This window comes from Colossoma macropomum, unplaced genomic scaffold (assembly GCF_904425465.1).
Source record: "Colossoma macropomum unplaced genomic scaffold, Colossoma_macropomum, whole genome shotgun sequence".
In the NCBI taxonomy this organism is placed as follows: Eukaryota; Metazoa; Chordata; class Actinopteri; order Characiformes; family Serrasalmidae; genus Colossoma; species Colossoma macropomum.
The window spans coordinates 331,420-356,468 of NW_023494910.1; the positions used below are offsets into that span (position 1 = coordinate 331,420).

The following is a 25,049-nucleotide window of genomic DNA, read 5'->3' on the forward strand; positions in this document are numbered from 1 at the left end:
GTCCATTCAGTTTTGCCCACAAATAAGTCGTATACCTTCCTTTGCCTGACAGCCACCAGAATGTTTGCTCACTCAAGGCAGGTCCCCAAGCTCTAATCCACAGCTGTACTGACCTGCACTCCTCTGTGTGTCGATTTTTCATCCCTCATTCCTCCCATAGACTCCCATTCATGTTTTACAACAACAGCCGACCATATGGCAACCCTCAGTACACACCCCTCATACCACAGCAGCTGGCTAGAAACACCTTAGCAACCGCCTAGAAACAAGCTTCAGCTGCACAATCACTATATATATATATATATCTGCGCTTGTCTCTTTGACTCTCTTGGTTCTCAGTCCTCACTGGTAACTGAAAAAGTTGTTGAATGTTAAAAATACCTTATAAAGGTCTGTCAGTACTAAACTCCAGCTAAAAGGAAGGTCAGCTACTCATACAGTTAAACATACATAATACAGCCTGATGTTTCTGCTGATTTATTAATTATATTACATGTAACTTTACCATCAGTGTTTTAGTTAACAGTGAACTTCCTCTTGCTAATTTTATGTGTTATGAGCAGGAAACACAACAACTTTAACTAATCTTATTTTGATCACTAATATAGCTAATTAGGCTTTTAGCATAAATTGAGCAGCTACTGCAGCTAAAACCATTATGGGAGGTATCTTCCAATAATGTCCTAATGCTAGTTATAGTCATGCTCAGGGTAACAAAAATTCACCACCTCAACATAAAGACAAACACATCTACAGGAAAACATTCCAGTCAGTAATATATATATATATATATATTATATATATATATATATATATATATATATATATGCATACAAACACAATAGAAATCAGTCTGTGTATAGACACAGTAAGTCAGTAACTCACTGTAGTTTCTCCAGTGCGCAGTGTGGATCCTCCAGTAGATCAGAGAGCAGCTTCACTCCAGACTCCCCTGGGTGATTATAGGTCAGATCCAGTTCTCTTAGTTGGGAGGGGTTTGATGTCAGAGCTGAAGCCAGAGAAGAACAGCCTTTATCTGTAACCATACAAAAAGACAACCTGCAGAAAGAAGAAAAAAGAGGGACAGATGGTATTTACATACAGCTATAAACCAGCTGCAGTACAGAACAAACACAGCAAGCTCCAAATTCTGTAAAATATACATCAACACTCTGATAATGAACAGGATACAATGACAACTCTGCAAACTGAGAGTGTCATATTTTACATTTCACATTTTTCTTCACATTTGAAGTCAACTGTGGTCAAAATTTACAAAGTGATTTTTACAATACAAACTACAAAGAGAGTTAACATGGGTCCAAACCCCAGTGAGCATCACTGAAGGTGACAGGGGCAAAAAGAAACACGCTAAGAGCAAAAGGAAGAAATCTTGAGAGGAACCAAGATTCAATCGATAAACCCATCCTTCTTATGTCCACCACAGGTAAGAAAACAATAATACAAAAGGAGCAACATGAACAAAGGATAAGATTTTATACTTAATATACAACATTAAATATCAAGGAAAAGAAAAAAAGAAATCTAGTAGGAACTATGTAGATAATCCAAATTTATGTAGAGCATCAAAACATAATCAATAATTATTTAATTTTGAAAAATGGTCTTAGATTTAAGGAATCTATTATTATTCAGTCCGGATTTTAGACTAAAGGTGCTGTCATTGTAATTTTTTAACAAATCCAATAATTGTTAAATGAATAGACTTTTTAAGGCTTTGTGGAATTTGTTTGATTCAGGGAACAGACACAGTTTCAATTGAAGGGAACCTAGGTGGCATTTCAAAGATGCTCTTTCAACAGGTGTCTCAGAGGGTTTCACTGAGTGGGGTAAACCTGTTGGACAAGTGAATGTCAGAGGAGTGGTGATCGAGTAGGGAAACTTTAGTATTAGCTTTGGCTTTGTGAATATGCTGCCAAAATGAGACCCATTCACCCCACTTTGAGGGCTCCGCTGCTGGAGATGAGGGAGGGCTAACTCTGTCTCTCTACTCTATTCTAGTTTTCAGATGCACACCTCTAACTGTAGAATCTTTTCTGTCACTCAAGAAACTAATTTACATTTTCACAAACAAAACTGGTAATGCTACTGTCACTACTGATGACAAATATGTCTTTAGGACCCAGTGAGAAAAAAAAATAGCCTCTGAAAGCCAGAGATAATAATATCTTTTGAGTGATATGCAGCAACTTATTAAAAATGTAAAAACAGCTAAAGATTAGAAAAATTAGATGAGGGAAAACAGCAACATTCCCACAAAGCAATCTCAAAAATCAGGAACTACATCACCAACCCAACACAACCAGTTCACCAACCCAACACAACCAGTAAGATTTTGATCTTCAGGAGAGACGATTAGGAAGAAATTTAGAACTAAGAACTAAGACTCCAAAGCAGAAACCATTTTTCTCTTGGAAGCATTACAGAGTGAAGTTATAGATAAAGGTGAAATGGAGGAAATGACAAACACCAATTAACAAAACAATTTATAGAATAGCAAAGAACACTACACTTAGCAAATAACAATTAAAATTAAAGTCTGTCTGTCAAAATCATTGCAAATCTTTATACTACTAGAGACATAAAAGTAAAATACTGTCTGTGGTTTGGCTGAGTAAAATGATATGAACTGCTTCTGTTTGAGGGGATTATGAGATTATTCCCATCTTAATATCCAGAATTACTGTGACTGTAGTAGATTGGTAAAAGTGTGAAATTATATGGTAACACCATTGTAAGTTGTATGTACCTACAAATTAGATAACATTTATTACATTATTTTAAGCATTACACTAATTACATTATAACAATTATATGATCAGCTGTTAATAAACAAAAAAATAATAATTGCAAGTGTAAGAAGTCTTTAATGATAAAATAATGCTAACAAATTATACAAACCTAAAAATGTTGTTTTTTAGTAATTAATAATAAGATACAAAAAGATAAATAAAAATAAACATGTTGTTTGGTGTGAGTTTTTTCTATCACTGAACTAATATCTGAGCCCTTTTCTAGATCTGTGGTTCATAAGAGTCACAGTATTTTCTTGACAAGTAACAAAAAATGTTGTAAAAAAGTGATGTAATATTGGGCTGATATCCTGATGAAGCAGATAATATGATGTGAGATCTGGACACTTTATCACTATAAATGTAAAAAACAAGAAGATTTACAAAAGATTGTTTCCATCTCTGCAATATCACTCGCCTTCGCCCCCTGCTCTCCATAAAAGACACTGGATCTCTGGTCCATGCTTTCAAATCATCCCTCCTAGACAACTGTAGCTCCCTTCTCATTGGTGTTCCTTACAAAACTATCTGCCCTCTTCAGTATTTACAAAACTCAGCTGCAAGAATTCTCTCTCACTCTAAAAAATCAGCTCCCATCACCCCAATTCTGTATGAGTTATACTGGTTACCCGTCCCGCTTAGTATCCAGTTTAAAGTCCTCCTGCTAACTTACAAATCTCTACATAGTCTAGTAACAGCTTACTTAGCTGAGCTCCTGCACCCTCACTGCCCTCCCTGAACACTTAGTTCCTCTGACTCGGGTCGTCTAGTTGTCCCAAAATTTAGACTGGCCACGTTTGGGGCAGATCTTTTAGCATCATGGCTGCCAAACTATGGAAGACATTCCCATAATCTCTCCGTGACTGTCCCTTACTTTACTTCTTTAAAGATCAGCTTAAAACCTACTTCTTATGTTTTTGCCTATGTACCTTAGGTCTGAGAAAGGCACTATAAAAGTTGAACTTATTATTAAATTTTGTTGTTTTGTTATTATTATTATTATTATTATTATTGTTGTTGTTGTTGTTGTTGTTGTTATTATTATGATGTACTTGCTTAGCTGTAATTTTTAATAATTATTTTGTACAACTGGAAAATAACATTTTATTAATGTTAATAGGCCCTTAATAGGCCCGGCTTGTGTTAAAGCAATGACAATAACAACAAAGATGAGTAGAGCCTGCAACAGAGCTGCAACAGGCGCTTTCAAAGAAACAGTTTCTCCCTTAAAAGCTGACAGTATCTACAGAGCCAGTCATCAGCAGGGAGCAGATGTTCGTTCTCTGGAGCTGGTGGTTGAGGAAAATGTCTGAAGTGGTGTTACGGGCCATGACGACCCGGCGGGCCTTCCTGACGGCATGTGTGCATGTTTACCTTTGTGCCAACTGGTTTATTGTTAACTAACAGTTTCAACATCTCCAGCTAACATAGCTTATCTAGCATTTTAGCTACAGTTATTTTCACCTATCCTGATTTATTACGCTGAGGATGTGAGCTGATGTTATTGTACTCTAATAGCTGTGAACGAATTTTTACATGCATTTATATTCTTTATTATATCTTTTATTTAGTTTGGACTCCCACACTGTTGTGTGTTCTGGACAAATCATTGAAATCCAGTCTTGGCAAATATGTGAGATAATGTGACACACCTTTCTGTGGTGGCTGAAGTGATACAAACACCTATATTTCTGAGGTTAATAACTGACCATAAGGCAACAGGGGAACCTGTTTTACCCGGCGTTTATGCATTTCTGTTTCTTGTGACGAGGGACTGTTAGAGTATGTTTTTTTTTTCATTTAATTACCAATTAATAACTGCTACAATTAATGACTTACTATACATTTCTGACAGTACATAGCCGAGTTGTAAGGGGTTAGGGGAACTAGGAATGAATGATTTGTTGTGTATTATAATTATAGTTATTATACATTGACTGAGAATATAAATGACATAGACAGGGTGGATGGACTTGTACATGATTGACGCAGGCGGACATGCATCTCCGTGCACCAGCTCCACGGCTTTAACCTCTACAGAGTAGACCGCTCCACGGAGCTCTCGGGCAAGAAGAAAGACGGCGGAATCTGCCTTTACATCAACCAAGACTGGTGTACAGATGTCAAAGTGTTAACGAAAACATGCAGCCCTAACCTGGAAACACTTTTTATAAACTGCAAACCATTTTATTGTCCGAGGGAGTTTTCATCTATTGTACTCACAGGAGTCTATATTCCACCCCAGGCATGCATGCACCAGGTGCTGCGCGCTCTCGCAGATCAGATCACCAGCATGGAGCTCAAACACACAGACTCTGTTTTTATCATTTTAGGGGACTTCAACAGAGCGCAACTCACCAGCGAACTGCCTAAATACAGACAGCATGTTACCTGCCCCACCAGGGAGAGTAATATTTTAGATCACTGCTACACTGTGTTAAAGGGGGCCTATTGCTCTGTTCCGCATGCTGCTCTGGGCCTGTCCGATCACTCACTAATCCACCTCCTTCCAACCTATAGGCAGAAGCTCAAGTGTGCCAAACCTGTAGCTCTGTGAAGAAGTGGACCACCGAGGCTAAAGAGAGGCTTCAGGGCTGCATGGAATTAACAGATAGGAGTGTGTTTGAGGATGCTACAAGCAGTCTGGATGAATATACAGATACTCTGACATCCTACATCAGCATTTATTAAGACACCTGTGTTCCCTCCAGGGCTCGCATTAAATATAACAACGACAAGCCCTGTTTTAATGCCAAACTGAAACTTTTGCGCCGGTCTAAAGAATCAGCATTTAGGAGTGAAGGTCAGGCTCTGTACAATCAGCTCACATCAGTCTTTACAGCGCTCTTTAACATATCACTGGAGCAGGTGAGGTTGGGAAAGTTCACCTCAAAACACCCAGATCATCAGAACAGGAGCTCCACAGGGTTGTGTATGCTCACCATTGCTCTTCTCACTGTACACGAATGACTGTACCTCCACAGACCCCTCAGTCAAAATATTGAAGTATGCAGACTACACTAGAGTCATCCGTGATGGCTGTGGAGCAGCCACAACAACCTGGTGCTGAATATAGCGAAAACAGTGGAGATGACCATAGATTTCAGGGGGAGCCCTCCAACCCTGCCAGCACCCACCATCCTGGACAGAACTGTGATGGCAGTGGAGTCCTGCAAGTTCCTGGGCACAACAATCACCAGAGACCTGAAGTGGGACAGCCACATCAGCGCCATCATCAAGAGAGCCCAGCAGAGGATGTACTTCCTGCGTCAGCTGAGGAAGTTCAACTTGCCCCAAGAGCTGATGGTGCGGTTCTACACAGCCATCATAGAGTCTGTCATTACCACGTCCATCACAGTGTGGGGCAGCTCAGCCACCAAGCATGACCTCCACAGACTGCAGTGCATCATCAGATCTGCAGAGAGGACAATTGGGCCTAAGTTACCCACATTGCTGGAACTGCATGCCTCCAGAACCAGAAGGCGTGCAGAGAAAATCTCCGCTGACTCAACCCACCCAGGACACCACCTGTTCCAGGTCCTACCATCAGGCCGGCGCTTCAGCAAGATGAGGATCAGGACATCCAGGCTACAGAGGAGCTTCTGCCCACAAGCCATCACTCTCTTGAACAGTTATATTATATTACACATACAAATATTCCAGCTTCTAAAATGCACTTCTAAATACGTATATATTGGTATTTATTATAACACTTATCTGACTGTTATCTCACTGATCCCTTTCTTTGCCACTATACACCCTTTAACTGTTGCTGCACTCAGCACTTTAATATAAGACACATACTTTGCACATTGTAAGGTTTACAGGTATGACTGTGTGTATGTGTGAGTGAGAGATGGTAGGAATGCATGTTTTATTTTATTTTATGTTATGTTATTTTATTTACTACATGTAAATGTTTGTCATACACTTGTGCACTGTAACCAAAACCAAATTCCTTGTATATGTCAGCAAACCTGGCCAATAAAGCTTGATTCTGATTCTGATGATGAATGGTGACCCGATACGTTACCACTGCACCACCAGGAAACATATCATAAGACAGTTTATGTAGATCAGAGCAGATTTTTTTGTCTCTCTCTTTTTCTCCTTTCTTTTGGTTTGGAACTGTTTACTGTTTCAGCCCCTGTTCTCATTTATGTATTTTTTGGCTCTTTTTCCTCTTTTCTTTTGTTTTGGAGAGCCATTTTTAGTTCCGGCTCTCTTTTTATGTTTTTATATTCTTGAGGCTTTTCATAGTCCTCTTTTGCTCTGTCCTTTTCATTTAGAAAAATACACTCTGGAAACCAAACCAGTCACCCCTCAAAGATGTCACACCCTACAAATGTGTAAGGCTGAACTGCCATTTGCCATGAGCTTAAATGCAGGCCCCACAGGTGTGCCTGATTGGTGCTAATCAGCCCATTGGCTTCTGGGAATTGGCATCGTCCCTGGCTGGGGGTGGCTCTCCACAGTCACCCCCTGCTGGCAGCTGCCAGCCCAGGCTGAGCCATTACAGTATTAAACACTAGTAAATTAGCATGCATTTTTTTAGGTTAGCACAACTTGTTACCATAATACTATCATATCATTGCCCACTTACTACAGATCTGTAAAGTGTTACTGAATTCTCTCTGCTGGGAGCAGGACCACCTCCTAAATCTCCAAATCTGCATAAGTCAAGTAAAAACCACAATATTCATAAAGCCATATTTCACCAAAAGACAGCATTGAATGTATGAGTGCCCATTCCAGGATATCAGAAATGTATAAAACATAAGAGGTTACATTTTGATTAAACATCTAATTTACAGAAAACTCACCTGAGTGTTTCCAGTTTACAGTGTGAACTCTTCAGTCCAGCAGACAGCAGCTCCACTCCTGAATCCTGCAGGTCATTGTTACTGAGGTCCAGCTCTTTCAGGGAGGAGTTTACTGATTGTAGAGCTGATGATAGTTTTTCACAAGATGCTGTCCTGAGATTACAGCCAGCTAGCCTGTAAAATCAGTAATACAGCACATGGTACAGTTTAAATCAGGAGAATTCAAAAGGACTGATGTTGTTCTCAATGTGTTACTTTATCTATACATTTACAAATTAGTACACTAGATGTTTGTTGCCTGATTTTTTCCTAACACTAAAGGTGACTTTACAATTACAAATCACTAAAATATAAATGTAATCATCATGATGTTGATGAGTTTAGTCCTTGTGTTCTGTCTCACAACTTGCAAACATCACATCAATAGCTTTGAATAATATGAAAGTGATTTGTACTGCAAACAATTTTTGTTGGTTTAACCTAAAATGTACTTTGTTTGCAGCATTTTTGTAGAACAAAAATTATGTATATATGCAGTCAATGTTGGATATTGATTATGATGTGAAATGATAAAGAAAACAAACAATGAAACAAATTTTGGATGATAAATTACTTTGAGTTAAATAAAAAAAATGACTTAATATAGCAGATACAAAATTTATCAAAATACCTGGATTGGCAGTGATCTTAGTCTGAAGTGAGACAGCAGGGGCTGAGATTCATTTTGGTAACACTTTATATTAACAGACCCATATAAATAGCAAATTAATTATTATATAAAAAATATTAATTGACATTAATAATTATATTTCTTTTTCTTGTACATCAATAAATCTCACAATTTAATTATTCACTTTTTACCTAGTGAGTAATAACTAAAGCACTTTGACTTATTTTCATGAATATATTTTAATGCGGTATGTGCTATAAAATATTTATAACTACATTTTGAAGTACTTTATAATAGTGGTCCAAAGATTTTCTTTAATGTTCAAAGAGTATAAATTATGCATGCAATAATGACTAGCTAGCATTAATGAGAAGGTTGTGCAACAGAAAATTAAAACAGGGCATAGACCATTGACATTTTTGTAACTAAGTCAATGCTTAATGTTCTTACTAATGTAATTTGTAATAAATCAGTTATGAGCGTGAATGATTATTTTTAAAGTGACTAAATTATCTGTTAATAATTCAGCAACTACAACCCCAATTGCAAAAATGCTGTGTAAAATGTAAATAAATGTAAATAAAATCAGAATGCAATGATTTGCAAATCTCATATACCCATATTTTATTCACAACAGAACACATATCAGAGGTTGAAAGTGAGACATTTTATTATGAAAAATATTAACTAATTTACAACTTGATGTTAGCAATGCATCTCAAGAAAGTTGGGACAGCGCCATTTCTACCATTGTGTAGCATCTCCTCTTCTTTAACAACAGTCTTTAAATGTCTGGGAAGTGAGGAGACCAATTGCTGGAATTTTCAGAGAGAAATGTTGTCCCATTCTTGTCTGATGTAGGATTCTAGCTGTTCAACAGTCCTGGGTCTTCTTTGCCAGATTTTTTGTTTCATGATGCGTCAAATGTTCTACTGGTGAAAGGTCTGGACTGCAGTCCAGTTCAGCACCTGGACTCTTTTTCTGTGACGCCATGCTGTTGTGATGGACGCAGTATATGGTTTAGCATTGTTTTGCTGAAATATGCAATATGTAAAAAATACGCAAAAAAGGCTTTGCCTAAAAAACGATGCTGTCTGGACGGCAGCATATGTTGCCAAAACCTGTTTATTTCATTCAGCATTGGTGCCATCACAGATATGCAAGACACCCATGCCATGTGCACTTATGCTCCCTCATACCATCATGGATGCTGGCTTTTAAACTGTGTGCTAACAACTGGCCGGGAGGTATTTAGCCTGGAGGACGCAGTGTCCATTATTTCTTCCATTCCTCAGTCCGTCTTAAATGAGCTTGGCCCAGAGAAGTTGGCAGCATTTCTGGATCCTGTTTATATATGGTTTCTTCTTTTCATGATACAGCTTTAACTTGCATTTGCAGATTGCATGGCAAACTGTGTTCATAGACAATGATATCTGAAAGTGTTCCTGAGCCCATGCAGTGATTTCCAGTACAGAGTCCTGTCTGTTTTCAATGCAGTGCTGCCTGAGGGCCCAAAGATCACGAGCATCCAATATTGACCGTCAGCCTTGTCTCTTAAGTACAGGGATTTCTCCAGATTCTCTGAATCTTTTGATGGTATTATGTACTGTAGATGGTGGGATATCGAAAGCCTTCACAATTTTATGTTGAAAAACATTTTTCTGAAATTGTTCTGCAATATTTAGACACAGTTTTTCGCAGATTTTTCTTTGCTTCTGAGAGACTCTGCTACTCTAAAATATTCTTTTTATACCTAATCATGTGAGGTAGTTGCAAATTGCTCCTGCAGCTGTTTTTTATTAGTACCACTTACTTTTCCAGCCTTTTGTTGCCCCTGTCCCAACTTCTGGGAGATGCGTTGCTGCTAAGTTCTAAATGAATTAATATTTTTCATGAAATGGTAAGATGTCTCACTGTCAACATCTAATATGTGTTCGTGTTCTGTTGTGAATAAAATATTTGTCTATGAGATTTGCAAATCATTGCATTCTGTTTTTATTTACATTTGTTTACCCTTTACTCAGTGTCCCAACTATGTCTGTACAGCACACTGCATCTGACCACAAAGTAGAAACCAGTGAACTGTATTTTACAACACTGATACTTTGCAATTTAAGCTGAACCTCTTATTATTTTGGAATAATAACCCTAATATTATAAACCCATAAAGATGTAAAAGAATTGATACATTATCTTGATTAAACAGATACTGTGTTGTAAACACACTGAAAAATTTATGCATCACATTGAAAATTTATTTCATTCATTACATGGCTGATGAGTTCAGCCCGTGAGTTCTTACTCATGCTTTTCACACCTCACATTAATAATATGAAATTGATTTGTACTGCAAATGATGTTTTGTCAGCTTAACCTAAAGATATGCTTTGTGTGCAGCAGTCTGAAGAACAAAAATTGTGTATTTATGTAGTCAATGTTATTTACTGATTATGATGTGTCATTATAAAAAAGAACATCCAACCATAACTTGGATGATAAACTACATTGAGATATGTAAAATGATGTGTAAATTAGATTTTTTTCAAACTCATTATATATATATATATATATATATATATATATATATATATATATATATATATATATATAAAACTTCATTGTGATCTTGATTCCTTAGTGAGGTAGCAGGGGCCAAGCTGCATGTTGGTGACATTTTATAATTTCAGACCCAAATAAATAGAAAATTAATCATTATGTTAATTAAAATTAATAATTATATTACTTTTACTTGTGAATTAATAAATACCAAATTTTATTTGTTGACTTTTTCTTAGTGAGTAATAATTTACTGCATGCATTTTATGTCAATACAACTTGTTACCATAATACCATTTCATTGCCTACATCAATGATCTATAAAGCATTATGGAATTCTCACTGATGGCAGCAGGAGTATTCACCCAAATGAGAAAATCTCCAAATTTACATGATTCAAGTGAAACACACATTTATAACTCAAAAAGGCACATTTCACCAAAAGTCAACAATGAATGTACAAAATTTTTCATTAAAGATCTAATTTACAGAAAGCTCACCTGAGTGTCACCAGTCTACCGTGTGAACTCTTCAGTGCAGCAGACAGCAGCTCCACTCCTGAATCCTGCAGGTCATTGTTACTGAGGTCCAGCTCTTTCAGAGAGGAGTTTACTGATTGTAGAGCTGATGATAGTTTTTCACAAGATGCTGTCCTGAGATTACAGCCAGCTAGCCTGTAAAATCAGTAATACAGCACATGGTACAGTTTAAATCAGGAGAATTCAAAAGGACTGATGTTGTTCTCAATGTGTTACTTTATCTATACATTTACAAATTAGTACACTAGATGTTTGTTGCCTGATCTTTTCCTAACACTAAAGGTGACTTTACAATTACAAATCACTAAAATATAAATGTATTCATCATGATGTTGATGAGTTCAGTCCTTGTGTTCTGTCTCACAACTTGCAAACATCACATCAATAACTTTGAATAATATGAAAGTGATTTGTACTGCAAACAATTTTTTGTTGGTTTAACCTAAAATGTACTTTGTTTGCAGCATTTTTGTAGAACAAAAATTATGTATATTTGCAGTCAATGTTGGATATTGATTATGATGTGAAATGATAAAGAAAACAAACAATGAAACAAATTTTGGATGATAAATTACTTTGAGTTAAATAAAAAAAAAATGACTTAATATAGCAGATACAAAATTCATTAAAATACCTGGATTGGCAGTGATCTTAGTCTGAAGTGAGACAGCAGGGGCTGAGATTCATTTTGGTAACACTTTATATTAACAGACCCATATAAATAGCAAATTAATTATTATATAAAAAATATTAATTGACATTAATAATTATATTTCTTTTTCTTGTACATCAATAAATCTCACAATTTAATTATTCACTTTTTACCTAGTGAGTAATAACTAAAGCACTTTGACTTATTTTCATGAATATATTTTAATGCGGTATGTGCTATAAAATATTTATAACTACATTTTGAAGTACTTTATAATAGTGGTCCAAAGATTTTCTTTAATGTTCAAAGAGTATAAATTATGCATGCAATAATGACTAGCTAGCATTAATGAGAAGGTTGTGCAACAGGAAATTAAAACAGGGCATAGACCATTGACATTTTTGTAACTAAGTCAATGCTTAATGTTCTTACTAATGTAATTTGTAATAAATCAGTTATGAGCGTGAATGATTATTTTTAAAGTGACTAAATTATCTGTTAATAATTCAGCAACTACAATCCCAATTGCAAAAATGCTGTGTAAAATGTAAATAAATGTAAATAAAATCAGAATGCAATGATTTGCAAATCTCATATACCCATATTTTATTCACAACAGAACACATATCAGAGGTTGAAAGTGAGACATTTTATTATGAAAAATATTAACTAATTTACAACTTGATGTTAGCAATGCATCTCAAGAAAGTTGGGACAGCGCCATTTCTACCATTGTGTAGCATCTCCTCTTCTTTAACAACAGTCTTTAAATGTCTGGGAAGTGAGGAGACCAATTGCTGGAATTTTCAGAGAGAAATGTTGTCCCATTCTTGTCTGATGTAGGATTCTAGCTGTTCAACAGTCCTGGGTCTTCTTTGCCAGATTTTTTGTTTCATGATGCGTCAAATGTTCTACTGGTGAAAGGTCTGGACTGCAGTCCAGTTCAGCACCTGGACTCTTTTTCTGTGACGCCATGCTGTTGTGATGGATGCAGTATATGGTTTAGCATTGTTTTGCTGAAATATGCAATATGTAAAAAATACGCAAAAAAGGCTTTGCCTAAAAAACGATGCTGTCTGGACGGCAGCATATGTTGCCAAAACCTGTTTATTTCATTCAGCATTGGTGCCATCACAGATATGCAAGACACCCATGCCATGTGCACTTATGCTCCCTCATACCATCATGGATGCTGGCTTTTAAACTGTGTGCTAACAACTGGCCGGGAGGTATTTAGCCTGGAGGACGCAGTGTCCATTATTTCTTCCATTCCTCAGTCCGTCTTAAATGAGCTTGGCCCAGAGAAGTTGGCAGCATTTCTGGATCCTGTTTATATATGGTTTCTTCTTTTCATGATACAGCTTTAACTTGCATTTGCAGATTGCATGGCAAACTGTGTTCATAGACAATGATATCTGAAAGTGTTCCTGAGCCCATGCAGTGATTTCCAGTACAGAATCCTGTCTGTTTTCAATGCAGTGCTGCCTGAGGGCCCAAAGATCACGAGCATCCAATATTGACCGTCAGCCTTGTCCCTTAAGTACAGGGATTTCTCCAGATTCTCTGAATCTTTTGATGGTATTATGTACTGTAGATGGTGGGATATCGAAAGCCTTCACAATTTTATGTTGAAAAACATTTTTCTGAAATTGTTCTGCAATATTTAGACACAGTTTTTCGCAGATTTTTCTTTGCTTCTGAGAGACTCTGCTACTCTAAAATATTCTTTTTATACCTAATCATGTGAGGTAGTTGCAAATTGCTCCTGCAGCTGTTTTTTTATTAGTACCACTTACTTTTCCAGCCTTTTGTTGCCCCTGTCCCAACTTCTGGGAGATGCGTTGCTGCTAAGTTCTAAATGAATTAATATTTTTCATGAAATGGTAAGATGTCTCACTGTCAACATCTAATATGTGTTCGTGTTCTGTTGTGAATAAAATATTTGTCTATGAGATTTGCAAATCATTGCATTCTGTTTTTATTTACATTTGTTTACCCTTTACTCAGCGTCCCAACTATGTCTGTACAGCACACTGCATCTGACCACAAAGTAGAAACCAGTGAACTGTATTTTACAACACTGATACTTTGCAATTTAAGCTGAACCTCTTATTATTTTGGAATAATAACCCTAATATTATAAACCCATAAAGATGTAAAAGAATTGATACATTATCTTGATTAAACAGATACTGTGTTGTAAACACACTGAAAAATTTATGCATCACATTGAAAATTTATTTCATTCATTACATGGCTGATGAGTTCAGCCCGTGAGTTCTTACTCATGCTTTTCACACCTCACATTAATAATATGAAATTGATTTGTACTGCAAATGATGTTTTGTCAGCTTAACCTAAAGATATGCTTTGTGTGCAGCAGTCTGAAGAACAAAAATTGTGTATTTATGTAGTCAATGTTATTTACTGATTATGATGTGTCATTATAAAAAAGAACATCCAACCATAACTTGGATGATAAACTACATTGAGATATGTAAAATGATGTGTAAATTAGATTTTTTTCAAACTCATTATATATATATATATATATATTATATATATATATATATATATATACATATATATATATATATATATATAAAACTTCATTGTGATCTTGATTCCTTAGTGAGGTAGCAGGGGCCAAGCTGCATGTTGGTGACATTTTATAATTTCAGACCCAAATAAATAGAAAATTAATCATTATGTTAATTAAAATTAATAATTATATTACTTTTACTTGTGAATTAATAAATACCAAATTTTATTTGTTGACTTTTTCTTAGTGAGTAATAATTTACTGCATGCATTTTATGTCAATACAACTTGTTACCATAATACCATTTCATTGCCTACATCAATGATCTATAAAGCATTATGGAATTCTCACTGATGGCAGCAGGAGTACTCACCCAAATGAGAAAATCTCCAAATTTACATGATTCAAGTGAAACACACATTTATAACTCAAAAAGGCACATTTCACCAAAAGTCAACAATGAATGTACAAAATTTTTCATTAAAGATCTAATTTACAGAAAGCTCACCTGAGTGTCACCAGTCTACCGTGTGAACTCTTCAGTGCAGCAGACAGCAGCTCCACTCCTGAATCCTGCAGGTCATTGTTACTGAGGTCCAGCTCTTTCAGAGAGGAGTTTACTGATTGTAGAGCTGATGATAGTTTTTCACAAGATGCTGTCCTGAGATTACAGCCAGCTAGCCTGTAAAATCAGTAATACAGCACATGGTACAGTTTAAATCAGGAGAATTCAAAAGGACTGATGTTGTTCTCAATGTGTTACTTTATCTATACATTTACAAATTAGTACACTAGATGTTTGTTGCCTGATCTTTTCCTAACACTAAAGGTGACTTTACAATTACAAATCACTAAAATATAAATGTATTCATCATGATGTTGATGAGTTCAGTCCTTGTGTTCTGTCTCACAACTTGCAAACATCACATCAATAACTTTGAATAATATGAAAGTGATTTGTACTGCAAACAATTTTTTGTTGGTTTAACCTAAAATGTGCTTTGTTTGCAGCATTTTTGTAGAACAAAAATTATGTATATATGCAGTCAATGTTGGATATTGATTATGATGTGAAATGATAAAGAAAACAAACAATGAAACAAATTTTGGATGATAAATTACTTTGAGTTAAATAAAAAAAAAATGACTTAATATAGCAGATACAAAATTTATTAAAATACCTGGATTGGCAGTGATCTTAGTCTGAAGTGAGACAGCAGGGGCTGAGATTCATTTTGGTAACACTTTATATTAACAGACCCATATAAATAGCAAATTAATTATTATATAAAAAATATTAATTGACATTAATAATTATATTTCTTTTTCTTGTACATCAATAAATCTCACAATTTAATTATTCACTTTTTACCTAGTGAGTAATAACTAAAGCACTTTGACTTATTTTCATGAATATATTTTAATGCGGTATGTGCTATAAAATATTTATAACTACATTTTGAAGTACTTTATAATAGTGGTCCAAAGATTTTCTTTAATGTTCAAAGAGTATAAATTATGCATGCAATAATGACTAGCTAGCATTAATGAGAAGGTTGTGCAACAGGAAATTAAAACAGGGCATAGACCATTGACATTTTTGTAACTAAGTCAATGCTTAATGTTCTTACTAATGTAATTTGTAATAAATCAGTTATGAGCGTGAATGATTATTTTTAAAGTGACTAAATTATCTGTTAATAATTCAGCAACTACAACCCCAATTGCAAAAATGCTGTGTAAAATGTAAATAAATGTAACTCCATCCATAACTTGGATGATCAACTACATTGAGATATGTAAAATGATGTGTAAATTAGATTTTTTTCAAACTCATTATATATATATATATATATGTGTGTATATATATATATATATATACATACATATATATATATATATATATATATATATATGTATATATATATATAAAACTTCACTGTGATCTTGATTCCTTAGTGAGGTAGCAGGGATGGTGACATTCATGGTGACAAGATGCATGTTGGTGACATTTTGTAATTTCAGACCCAAATAAATAGAAAATTAATCATTATGTTAATTAAAGTTAATAATTACATTACTTTTACATGTGAATTAATGAATGCCAAATTTTATTTATTCACTTTTTCTTAGTGAGTAATAATTTATTGCATGCATTTTATGTCAGTACAACTTGTTACTATAATACCATTTCATTGCCTACATTAATGATCTATAAAGCATTATGGAATTCTCACTGATGGCAGCAGGAGTACTCACCCAAATTCGAAAATCTCCAAATGCACATGATTCAAGTGAAACACACATTTATTACTCAAAAAGGCACATTTCGCCAAAAGTCAACAATGAATGTACAAAATGTTTCATTAAAGATCTAATTTACAGAAAGCTCACCTGAGTGTCACCAGTTTACAGTGTGAACTCTTCTGTGCAGCAGACAGCAGCTCTACTCCTGAATCCTGCAGGTCATTGTTACTGAGGTCCAGCTCTTTCAGGGAGGAGTTTACTGATCGTAGAGCTGATGATAGTTTTTCACAAGATGCTTTCGTGAGATTACAGCCAGCTAGTCTGTAAAGACAGAGTAAATACAGCATATTGTACAGTTTAAATCAGGAGAATTTGAATGGAGTGATGTTACTCTCCATAAGTTACTTCATCTTTACATTTAGAAATACTGGACACACTGGATGTTGATAATACACTGGATGTTGGTAACATGATTTCGTTTGATGCTAAAAGTGTCCTTACAAGTCATTAAAAATTAATTTTATTCATCATGTTGCTGACGAGTTTAGCTCCTGTGTTCTAACTCACACTTTGCACACATCACATCTATAACTTTGTATGATGTACTCAATGTCTAGTGTTTTTGAAAAACAAAAATCTGGTATATATGGAGTCAATATAATTTATCAAATACACTAAGATATAACAAACTAAACAGACATACCTTGGATGATAAACTACATTGAAGACATAATTTTTTTTTTTTTTCAAATCTATTTCTTTAATATAGTAAATAGCTAATCCATTAAAAATACCTGATTTAGCTCTGATTTTGATTCCGTACTGAGGCGGCAGGAGACAAGATGCATTTTGGTAACACTTTATAATAACAGGCCCCTATAAGTAGCCATTTAATCATTAGCAACATAATCAATAGTTAATTAAAGGTAATAATCATATCAGCTTTACGTGTGCATTAATGAAAGCTACGATTCATTTATTAACTATTTTCTAACCGACTAACAACTAAAGCACTGTAATTACTTTTCATACATATATTTAAATGTAATATGTACTATAATATCTTTATAACTTGTTACGCCCCACAGTATAAGCAGGTGTGTGTGTGTGTGTGAGTGTGTGTGTCTGTGTGTGTGTGTGTGTCTCTTTTTTATTCAGGCACTGCATTAACAGTACAGTTCACTCTGTCCATGTCTTCCTCCTCCACTCAGAGTTTGCTCAGTGTTCTAGTCCATGACCAGCCATCCTCTCCAGCATCCTGTGTTTTCTATGTCATGACTTGTTTGCTCCACATCATGTTCTGGGGATGTAAAGCATCACTCTGAGCATCTTCTGGCAGCTTTGTGCTCACTAGCTTGGTTACTGTGCTTTTGACTGTATCGTTCTGTTATTGTTCTGTGTTTCAACCTTTGTTTGTGATTCTGACTCTGAGATCAGTTTGCCCCTGGACTAGCTAAGCATTGAGGCAGCAGTTGTGAATCATAATTTCATAAATCATTTAAAACAGGAAATAGACAATTCACTCAATCATTGTTTTTATGCAAAAAATATATGTTTACAATTTAAAGTTATATAATTTCTAAGTTTTAAGTATCAAAGTCTGATTATTCTTATGTGACTAAATTAGTGGTTATTTTCTCTGATACCAATAATACCATTATTAAAGTTTTGCAACAATTAAATAATTATTAATAAACCAATAGATATAATTTCCAAACTATTAGATATGAGTAGTATGAAGATATTTCATTGTTATCCTGATAAAAATGTGACAGAACACTTTTCTGAGCATATTGTAAACATTGTGAGCACTTAAATAAATCTAACTAACTGCACGCTTCATTATGAAGAGAACATAATTAGTCCTGTTTAATTGGATTTTCTGGTTCAGTTCACTGGGTAATCAATATGCAATGAGTCAAAGTTGTTGTAGGTGTTATAGCATTTTTACATTTGACATTATAGGTTCTACTGTCTATCCCATTCCAACTTAGTAATTATCAGAAAAACTAAATATTGTGATGCACATCATGTATCATGGAAATGTCTTGACGCATCGTAATATACAATTTTTTCTACATTACCCACCCATAAATATGAGGACTACATATGAATATATCCATCATATATATGATGAGTTACACTTAATATAACCAGGGACATGAACTAACAAGATTTTTAAAAACATGCAATTTAAGCAGATTTTAAGGGGGTTTTCCTAATTACTCTCATAATATTACCTCATAAATACGTGTTTCCACAGTGAGGTAACTTTAACTCTTAATGTGTGAGCACACTCACTCAAAACAAATCTCAGTTCATCCACTAATAAAGGCAGTATTAAGATTCCTTTACACAGTCATGGAAACACAGTAACACAGAAAACGTCAGTTCCACTTGCTGATCCATTTTAATGACCAATACAGACATAAACACATAAACACTGCTGACATCTACTGTTGCAGTATTAGATTTTAAGTCCACTATGTATCTTAGGGCATGAAATATTATCATGTATGAAGGAATCAAGTATAATCATCATTTTTTCATTTATGTTCATTTTATTTTGTATGTTTTATTTTTGTTTACATTCGGGTAAGTAAGAAGCTAGAATTTCCTTTTCCCTGTCTCAAAACACAACTCCACAATGGGAAGGAAGCTACATAACTTTATATGTAGGATTTATATTTATATTTGAGATTTTACAGCTTTCTGATTGGATATAATTTTGTCCTGTGGAGCTGGTATAAAGTGTAAATATGGCTTGTGTTCTCTCTTCTTTCATTTACTATATGCTAACATGCTGCTATGAACTTTGATGAAAAAGAAAACTCCAGGTTAAATCAGCGAGTCAGTGGGGATTCAGGGCACCGACACATCCTGGATACTCAGGCTGAAGGGGATGACATCAATGTATTTGAATGTATCACTAATAAGATATTAAGTTTGAAAGAGTTATAAATAAAGAAGAAGCTGAAATGATGAAGAATCAGCAGAAAACAGACAAAACACAACAGGGAATATGTAAGAGCTCCTTAAGGAAACAGGCAGGTAATGATTTACTATCATTAAAACACGATAGAAAGAGATTCATAGGCATAACAACAGAGAAGCACTGGGGCATCACTCCACCAATACTAGTGCAAAGCTTGAGAAAAGCTAATGAAATTTAGAAGAGTCTGAAAACAACTGTGAGTGAGATTGGATGAAACATAATGAAAACAGTAGTGATTTTAAACACATAGGGATGGATACAGATACCAGAAAAATGTGCTACATTTTCACATACACACGTTACTCACTGTTCATTATATGGCTCTAGATTGGCATATTAAAAAGATCTGATACCAAATGAAGTTTCACTGACAATCTTCATGAATTAAGAAGCTGTGCCAAGCAGTCATATTCAGTTAAATTTATCCTTTACATGTTTAATATTAGTTTATAAGTATTTTATTATGTAACTAATGAAATACATTTCTGATTGCAATGTACATTTATTAAATCATAGTAACTGAAAGAAGTCATTTAACAAGGCAGGAAAAATACCAATATCTAAAAGTAGACTGCACTACTCCTGATTACATTAAATACAGTACAGTATAATATTTATGAATGAAAATACTCACACAGCTTCTCTGGATGCTTTGACCACTGGCAGCAGCCTCAGAAGACATTCCTCTGATGGATCATATTTCCTCAGGTCAAACTCATCCAGCTCCTCTTCTGAATTCAGCAACACAAATGCTACAGCTGACCACTGAGCAGGAGAGAGCTCAGCTCCACTGAGTCCACTGGAACCTCCTCTGTTCAGGTATGATTGGACTTCCTGCACCAGAGAATGATCATTCAGTTCATTCAGACAGTGGAACAGACTGATTGTTTTCTCTGGAGAGGGATTCTCCCTGATCTTCTCCTTGATGTACTGGACTGTTTCCTCTTTGCTGTGAGAGCTGCTTCCTGTCTGGGTCAGTAGGCCTTGTAAGAGAGTCTGATTGGACTCTAGTGAGAGGCCCAGAAGGAAGCGGAGGAAAAGGTCCAGGTGTCCATTCTCACTCTGTAAGGTCTTGTCCACTGCAGACTTGAGGAAGTCTGACATTTTGGACTCTCTGAAAATATCAGAGAGATATGTGGTCAGTTGTTTTGTTCCATCTCCACTGATGAAGAACAGAAATGCATATAAAGCAGCCAGAAACTCCTGAACACTCAGGTGCACAAAGCTGAACACCTTCCCCAGGTGCAGCCTAGACTCCTCTCTGAAGATCTGGGTACAAACTCCTGAGTACACTGACACTTCTCTGACATCAATGCCACACTGTCTCAGGTCTTCCTCATAGAAGATCAGATTGCCTTTTTCCAGCTGTTGGAAAGCCAGTTTTCCCAGTGCCAAAATACTCTCTCTAGTCTGCTGAGGATCAGTGTCACATTTCCCATGGTACTTTTTGTCCTTGTGTTTGATCTGAAAGATCAGGAAGTGGGTGAACATTTGAGTCAGAGTCTTGGGGATCTCTCCACTCTCTGCTCCACCCAACACTCTCTCTAGAACAGTGGCTGCAATCCAACAGAAGACTGGGATGTGGCACATGATGTAGAGGCTTCTTGAGGACTTCATGTGGGAGATGATTTTATTGGCCAGGCTCTGGTCACTGATTCTCTTCCTGAAGTACTCCTCTTTCTGAGGGTCACTGAACCCTCGTATCTCTGTTACCTAGTCAACACACTCAGGAGGGATCTGATTGGCTGCTGCTGGTCGAGTAGTTATCCAGAGGAGAGCAGAGGGAAGCAGATTCCCCTTGATGAGGTTTGTCAGCAGCTCATCCACTGAGGCTGACTGTGTTACATCAGATAAGCTCTCGTTGTTCTGGAAATCTAGAGGAAGTCGACACTCATCCAGACCATCAAAGATGAACATGACTTTGTAGTGATCATAGTCTCTTGGTTTCAGTTCTTTTGCGTCTGAGAAAAAAATATGAAGAAGTTCCACCAGACTGAGTTTTTTCTCCTTCATCAAGTTCAGCTCTCTAAAAGGAAGTGGAAATATGAAGAGGACGTCCTGATTTGCTTTTCCTTCTGCCCAGTCCAGAATGAACTTCTGCACAGAGACTGTTTTTCCAATTCCAGCAACTCCTTTAGTCAGCACAGCTCTGATGGAATTATCTTTAAAGAGGTCATTACATTTGATGGGTTTCTCCTGTGTTGCTGGTCTTCTAGACGCTGTTTCAATCTGTCTGACCTCATGTTCATTATTGACCTCTCCACTCCCTCCCTCTGTGACGTAGAGCTCTGTGTAGATCTCATTCAGAAGGGTTGAGGTTCCAGAATTTGAGATTCCCTCATTAATTTTCTGGAATTTTTCCTTCAGTGTTGATTTCAGTTTTTTATGACAAGAAGGAGCCATTTCTGATAAAAAAAGAGGAAACAATAACAAAAACAACACAATTAGAATATTAACATTTAGTTTCAGCATTGATACAAACACAATATGACAGATTATAGTGACATCACACAAAGGTGCTCATTAAGAAAACCTAATAGGTCTGTGTTCAGTATTTTTAATATTACATCATCCTGATCATTTAAACTCTTGATATTAATATGATGAATAATCACATGACCCTGATGTCTTACTGCTCTGTAATGTGTTAGCGAGGTCAGTTTGGTTCATGTTCCTCAGGACGGTCAGTGTGACCTTCAGCGCCCCCTCTCTGACACTGCTCTGATCCTCCTCATCCTCCACCTCTCTCTCAGAGCATGCTGGGTAATCCAGACTCAGCAGCTTCACAAACCTCTTCAGCTGATTCTTCACCAGAGAGATGACTTTGTCCTCCAGCTCCTGATTAAGAATAAATGTATTATTATCATTATTATTGTTGTTGTTCTTCTTCTTGTTGATGTTTTACTTGTTGTTGTTGCTGTTTTTATTGAGTAAACAGGATGATAGAATAATAAAATTTTAACTTATGTAATTTATTCTTGGCATAAAACACTTTTAGAGCCCCATTTATGGTGAGAAGTTAAATTATGATTCATATTGTCTCAAATTTTATGAGAAACCCAGAATCACTGCTCATCACCACAAGTTAAACAAGATATCACCAAAATCACTGATATAAAAGAAAAGTAAATGATTATTTTTTTCTGAAATAACAAACCTGCTCTAAACTGAAACATCAATCAGACTGAAAACTCAATTTACAAATATATTTCATGGTCTTACTACAAATGATATACATGTAATTCATGTAACACAATCACACACACACACACACACTCACGCATACACACACACACACAATCACACACACACACACACACAATCACGATCACACACACACACCTTGAATATGGTCTCCATGTTTCTCCTAGTAATATCTGAGTTCTTCTGGACTCTGTTAGAAATCATAAGATTATCAATTGTGTATTGTGAACAACCTGAACAGCTCAATAAACACACTTTCATATGTTACAACATATTCATTTAAAATTCAGTTACATTCACTGTGTAGATATATTAGATATATATAATGAATGTTAGCAGCAGCTGAAACTTTATAAATGAACACTCAGTATTAGATCTTTAATTTGATCCCCTAATCCAGTGTTCTTCACTCCAGGTACTGTAGAGTCACTGCACTGCACAGTTTAGTGTTCTCCTGCTTTAACTCACCTCTCTCACCTGCTGAGATTAATCAGGTGGGACTGGAAGTGAGGAACATTTTACTGCACCATTCATACTGAAAACTGTCTTTACCTCAGATCAGTAGATCTGTCCTCCTCTCTGAATCCTAGTGGATCACCCATTGACTGATCACTCTTCATGGACACACAGCTGGGATCAGGGAAATCACACCAAATAGGGAACATTTATTTACAGTCAAATATACAAAGGTTTAAACACTACAACTCATAGTTTATTAAGGTAAAAGTTGGGAATTAAACTATTTAATTTTATATACTAATATATTTTTACAACATTCATTTCAATATTCAGTTCTATACACTGTGTGTGATTTATTCACTCCATGTTATTGTACAAAATTATTCTGCAGAATATAAAAATATACAGTAAAGTAGAAAATACTGTGTATTCCTTCTTTGTTTTGTCTCCTGTGAGAATAAAAGAGCATTTTTTTCATCTCATTCTTCAGTTTCACATCATTCTTACCTGATCTCAGATGAACTGCTATCCTCTCTGAAGTTTATACTTCTGTCCATTGAGTGGTCACTGTTCATGGACACACAGCTGGGTTCAGGTGAGTCAGATCTCTGACCCTGAACCAGTCTAGAACACAACCAATATCACACATGATCTACAAACGTTCCTGCATGTTGGTGTAGATGAGAACATACAGTCTTTACCCCAAATCCCATGATTCTCTCACCTCTCAGCTTTCTGGGAGTGCTGCTCCTCAGAGAAGCTCATTTTGGAGGTCATGGCTCCTCCTTCAGATTAGACCTAATCCTGTAAACACACACACAGAAGTAGTGAAGTCTACATGTTAACTTCATCTGAAAGCTGTTCTCTGAAATATAGTTCTGTCTCTGAGTTCCACAGTGATGTTCTGCTCTCTCTGTGTCTGAAATGTCTTTAATCATCAAGTCAGAAAGTAAATTCTGTGTTTTGATCTTCAGTAATTACCTCTGAGCTTTTCTGTCTCTGTTTATGATCTTCTCTTCACTAAACAGAAGCTGCTGAAGGTTTCACTTTCACTGTAAACCGGTTTGGACTGGATTAGTTCACCACCACAGGAGGAAGTGCTGGAAGGTGTTTTACAGGGTGGAGAGGGTGGAGTGATAATGTACTGGACCAATCACAGCTCTCTCCTGAGCTACCTGTCTGAACAGGTGTGATTAGGAGACGATCAAATCCAAACAGTCTGTTCTGAGTGAAAACTGGAAACTCAGCTTGTGAAAGTCCACTGGTGAGTAATGACGACTCACTGTTCTTCTGTTTCACACAGTTCAAGAAAGCAGATTCTTCCAGAAGTGAGTTTCCTCTGAATGATCCACTGTTTACAGTGTTTCATTACCCATGATTCACCTCCACTGTATCTATAATAAACTGACCCAGACTGCATGATCTCCCACAGCACTCAGTTCAACACTCTTAATAATTAGAATAATTACAGAATATCTTTAAATTTCATCTATAAAAACACGCTCAGTATTCAACATGTAGTCAACATGTGATGTCAGTAGTTTTTTTT

General features: G+C 35.9%; 1 pseudogene; it reads right to left on the minus strand.

The window, feature by feature from the left end:
* Positions 1-881: 881 nt before the first annotated feature.
* LOC118800555 lies at positions 882-25,021 on the minus strand (annotated as a pseudogene).
* Positions 25,022-25,049: the final 28 nt, after the last annotated feature.